Source organism: Opisthorchis viverrini (genome assembly GCF_000715545.1).
Source record: "Opisthorchis viverrini unplaced genomic scaffold opera_v5_52, whole genome shotgun sequence".
In the NCBI taxonomy this organism is placed as follows: Eukaryota; Metazoa; Platyhelminthes; class Trematoda; order Opisthorchiida; family Opisthorchiidae; genus Opisthorchis; species Opisthorchis viverrini.
Genome location: NW_008751708.1, coordinates 288,806 through 294,814, shown reverse-complemented (window position 1 = coordinate 294,814; position 6,009 = coordinate 288,806).

Genomic DNA, 6,009 nt, shown 5'->3' with positions numbered 1-6,009 from the left:
GCTGGTGCACATCGCTTCGTTTTCTTCGATTTCTGTTTCTTCCTTAAAGGTGATGTGGAGATAGATTTGCATCTAGTACACGTAAATGATAAGTTATCACTGGATGAGCCAATCCCAAGTTGCACAAATATCACATTTCAAATCTTTGTCGGAGTCCGAAACGGTTAGATCACTATTTGAGCACAAGGGTGACACATCACAGATGGTATCCATATCTACGCAGCCCAAACTAACTATCAAAGTGAGCTATATCCGAAATCAAAATACGAACCAACACCATGAGCACGCAACTTGAACCGCGCGCGCTATATATTCTGGCCACGGGCTTGTGTGGTTATCTGGATTTGTAATTTACCAACTTTATTGCCTATTCTGTGTCGCCTTGCACCCAACTCAACCTAGTCAGCTCACTCTACCTTCTCGATGATTTTTCGCTGGTTAGAGAGAATGTGCGTTTCTGAACGTCCACATTCTCAAGAAGTTACGGAAACACTGTCGGGCACCATTTCGTTCTTGAGCTCACTTAATACGGTAAATCTTCACCCTAACCGTTCTCCCTCGCTTATCCTACCATCAGTCCTCGAAACAGTGTCATACACTAACAGTGTATGTAATCCACCCGTTCTGGTTACGTTTCTGCGAATTCTGCAATGCCTGATATCGACAGAGCGAAGGACGATTCCATCATCATCATTAAAGCGCCGTCCAACTGTCAGCAGAAGCTCCTTCTGGTGATCAAGCGGTCCCCGGGTGCAGGAGACAGGAAAGTTTCAGGCTTCTTTGCCTCGACCGCTTTCCCGGTTTGTGGGTGGGGAAGCGGCGTCCTATCACATGAGATGGAGGAGTGGTTCCCAGTGGGCCACTTTTGACTAAAGGACCCGAAACACATATGGCATTACCATGGCCTGGTGGGTCTCTTGCCTGACCAGCGGACCATCCCCGAAAATCCGCACATGTGCGATTACGTTATCATATCAAGGGCTGGCGTGAATGGACCGATGAAACTGGCGAATTCACTAAACACGGGAATTTCAAGGTTATCAGAAGGAGTGGGAAGATATCCGTCGTATCAGACTCGTCGCAGAGCCAGCAGCTGTCAGTCCTCGCCGACCTCGTCAAATGGAATTTGAACACTGGAGTGCTCATCGGATTTGGAAGAAGACAGGAAGCTGACTCCAAAACCATTGCTTGGCGGAATCAACTTTAAATATGTCTTCGTACCTTTTGAACCAAGAGTTGAATGTTCGATTTGCATCTGTGTCAAAAGTAAATTCGGTGATAGAATTTACAATAAATGAAATTGCAGGTGAAATTGATTATTGAGATTCGCTGCCTTCTGGAGCCTGAATACTCAGGTATGTGGTCAGAGTTTCTATGGGTTTCAGCTGCGTGTGCTCAAATTGCTTTTATTGCTGCAGTTGCGTGTGCTGAAACTGCTTTTGCTGGTGTTCCAAAATCACCTGAAGTTGATCAGCTGAAATTGACATTGTGTGATAACCCACCGCCAGTGTTGTGTCTGTGGGAGCTAGCTGGGTGATTTAAGAGCTTGATGGAATTTATTCTACCACGTTGATAGTCTAGTTACTTGAGTGGAAAAAGCCTCATAGAAGAAGACAAGGGACACCAGATGAAGATCGGCGATGTTGCAGATGAGCCAATGGAAGAAAGAGCACTGCAGCTCAGTTGGCTACAACAGAGAGAAAATGAAATCTCAGGGAAATAATACAGATGGTAGAGTCTTTCGTTAGGACCTGAGCTTCCTGATAGGAATAAGTTTTATCTCAGAACGACATCCTCCACAGGCTTAACAACATGTGGAGTAATCGGCCGCGAAATTTAAGCTGTTTAAGATTGCGTTGACCAAGTTTTCACATTGTGACAAGTCAGAACATCGTCATGCTCATCGACATTCTGTGGTTCGTTTCCGAATGCCATGGGCATGCCGATGCCATGAACTTATCTTGCCCACGGTAGAGTGACACTCAAATTTGCGAACATCCTGATTGGGTGGGTCCGCGTCTGTCGTCAACTCGGCCAGCGGGTTCCGTCAAGGATGTCCCCTCCCCATGCTTCCGTCCAATCTTGACATTGATAACCTCCCATCAACTGGTTAGTTGAAAAACTCAGCAGTGGATTGGAACCTCTGCTAGGTCACAGGGTCCAAGAACACGAATACACCAATCATGTTCTGATAAATGGCCTTCGATCCCCACGGAACATTGGACTGGCTTGCACCGGAAGCAAATTGTTATGAAATGATTCACTCGCCATCGGTGTAAAATCACTGTCCATGATCGACACTAACCCTTACTGGTGTTATTCCACACTGGTGAGACACTGGAAGCCTCCAAACATTTCGCGTGTTTTGAGAGTCACTTATCCGCAAACGGGGTCGCTAAATTCGGACCGCGAATCACTAAAGTTGAAGCGGCTTTCAAGAATCTCCACCTGTGGTGGAGGCTCAATTAGAAGGAAAAGTTTATAACACGTGTTCTGCCAATCCTTCTGTCTGATTGTGAAGCCTGGTCTCTCCATGTGGTGGTTGTTACTTGCTTACTAGAATCAAATTGCCCAAAATTTACATTATCCCAATTTATCGTTAGTTAGATTTTTCCGGCATTCTCTTTTTCCTTTTCCCTTATCCCACCCAATATGAATTTCAACTGGTGGTTTTTACGACATATGGTACATTTTTCACTACGGGCTCCATTCCCCATTGTTTATGTTGCCGCTTTTATAACTGAGTTACCTTGACAGGGCAAATTTGGTTTTACCTGGAATCAGACGTGGATGTTGGGGACAGCATTTGAACTTATTATGCACTTATTCACGGGTCACATGCCCAAGGCGATTCTATCCACCATATGTCCAAGGTTGTTCCACTTCTCATAAGATTCTCTGTTGACTCGTGTTTCTTTGTGTCTGTATGTGGCCCTGTTCAGGCTGTGTTACGGCTAAGTGGCATAGTGGGCAACATGAGTTGCAACGTCCTGGGGCGCACTACGCGTCTTTTTCCGTAATCCCTTTCGTTTGCTAGTCTGACGGCATACATGACTCTTCGGTTCCCGGTTCCCCTTTTTTGTCCCAAGACCCCCAACGTTGTACGTTATAACTGTCCCCCACAGCCCTCTTTATTGCTGCAATTTTCTGTTACTTTACAAATGGGCCCATCCATCTTGGTTCCCCACTCTTTATTTGTCATACTGTTTGTCTGCGCTGATACCTGGCCCAATATAGACAGTACAGATCTCGCTACTGAAATTCTAACTTCTGGTCTTTGTGAGTTAGGATGGCAATGAAAATCGCCTCTATGGAATGCCTAAAAAGCACTCCGCAGGTTAATGGCATCAATAAATGGACAATTTTGACGTGCGGAGACGCGTGGTTCCCTGATTCATTCTTCGACAGAGAACATAATCTCGTCACACATGAGCACCACTTCCTTCTCGTTCGAGTACAAATACGACGATGAGGATTCCAATTAACAGGCACTTTGCATGCCCTTTACTGTTCATCTTACTGTCCTTTCGACTAAAGGACCCGAAACACATATGGCATTACCATGGCCTGGTGGGTCTCTTGCCTGACCAGCGGACCATCCCGGAAAATCCGCACATGTGCGATTACGTTATCATATCAAGGGCTGGCGTGAATGGACCGATGAAACTGGCGAATTCACTAAAACGGGAATTTTCAATGTTATCAGAAGGAGTGGGAAGATATCCGTCGTATCAGACTCGTCGCAGAGCCAGCAGCTGTCAGTCCTCGCCGACCTCGTCAAATGGAATTTGAACACTGGAGTGCTCATCGGATTTGGAAGAAGACAGGAAGCTGACTCCAAAACCATTGCTTGGCGGAATCAACTTTAAATATGTCTTCGTACCTTTTGAACCAAGAGTTGAATGTTCGATTTGCATCTGTGTCAAAAGTAAATTCGGTGATAGAATTTACAAAAAATGAAATTGCAGGTGAAATTGATTATTGAGATTCGCTGCCTTCTGGAGCCTGAATACTCAGGTATGTGGTCAGAGTTTCTATGGGTTTCAGCTGCGTGTGCTCAAATTGCTTTTATTGCTGCAGTTGCGTGTGCTGAAACTGCTTTTGCTGGTGTTCCAAAATCACCTGAAGTTGATCAGCTGAAATTGACATTGTGTGATAACCCACCGCCAGTGTTGTGTCTGTGGGAGCTAGCTGGGTGATTTAAGAGCTTGATGGAATTTATTCTATCACGTTGATAGTCTAGTTACTTGAGTGGAAAAAGCCTCATAGAAGAAGACAAGGGACACCAGATGAAGATCGGCGATGTTGCAGATGAGCCAATGGAAGAAAGAGCACTGCAGCTCAGTTGGCTACAACAGAGAGAAAATGAAATCTCAGGGAAATAATACAGATGGTAGAGTCTTTCGTTAGGACCTGAGCTTCCTGATAGGAATAAGTTTTATCTCAGAACGACATCCTCCACAGGCTTAACAACATGTGGAGTAATCGGCCGCGAAATTTAAGCTGTTTAAGATTGCGTTGACCAAGTTTTCACATTGTGACAAGTCAGAACATCGTCATGCTCATCGACATTCTGTGGTTCGTTTCCGAATGCCATGGGCATGCCGATGCCATGAACTTATCTTGCCCACGGTAGAGTGACACTCAAATTTGCGAACATCCTGATTGGGTGGGTCCGCGTCTGTCGTCAACTCGGCCAGCGGGTTCCGTCAAGGATGTCCCCTCCCCATGCTTCCGTCCAATCTTGACATTGATAACCTCCCATCAACTAGTTAGTTGAAAAACTCAGCAGTGGATTGGAACCTCTGCTAGGTCACAGGGTCCAAGAACACGAATACACCAATCATGTTCTGATAAATGGCCTTCGATCCCCACGGAACATTGGACTGGCTTGCACCGGAAGCAAATTGTTATGAAATGATTCACTCGCCATCGGTGTAAAATCACTGTCCATGATCGACACTAACCCTTACTGGTGTTATTCCACACTGGTGAGACACTGGAAGCCTCCAAACATTTCGCGTGTTTTGAGAGTCACTTATCCGCAAACGGGGTCGCTAAATTCGGATCGCGAATCACTAAAGTTGAAGCGGCTTTCAAGAATCTCCACCTGTGGTGGAGGCTCAATTAGAAGGAAAAGTTTATAACACGTGTTCTGCCAATCCTTCTGTCTGATTGTGAAGCCTGGTCTCTCCATGTGGTGGTTGTTACTTGCTTACTAGAATCAAATTGCCCAAAATTTACATTATCCCAATTTATCGTTAGTTAGATTTTTCCGGCATTCTCTTTTTCCTTTTCCCTTATCCCACCCAATATGAATTTCAACTGGTGGTTTTTACGACATATGGTACATTTTTCACTACGGGCTCCATTCCCCATTGTTTATGTTGCCGCTTTTATAACTGAGTTACCTTGACAGGGCAAATTTGGTTTTACCTGGAATCAGACGTGGATGTTGGGGACAGCATTTGAACTTATTATGCACTTATTCACGGGTCACATGCCCAAGGCGATTCTATCCACCATATGTCCAAGGTTGTTCCACTTCTCATAAGATTCTCTGTTGACTCGTGTTTCTTTGTGTCTGTATGTGGCCCTGTTCAGGCTGTGTTACGGCTAAGTGGCATAGTGGGCAACATGAGTTGCAACGTCCTGGGGCGCACTACGCGTCTTTTTCCGTAATCCCTTTCGTTTGCTAGTCTGACGGCATACATGACTCTTCGGTTCCCGGTTCCCCTTTTTTGTCCCAAGACCCCCAACGTTGTACGTTATAACTGTCCCCCACAGCCCTCTTTATTGCTGCAATTTTCTGTTACTTTACAAATGGGCCCATCCATCTTGGTTCCCCACTCTTTATTTGTCATACTGTTTGTCTGCGCTGATACCTGGCCCAATATAGACAGTACAGATCTCGCTACTGAAATTCTAACTTCTGGTCTTTGTGAGTTAGGATGGCAATGAAAATCGCCTCTATGGAATGCCTAAAAAGCACTCCGCAGGTTAATGGCA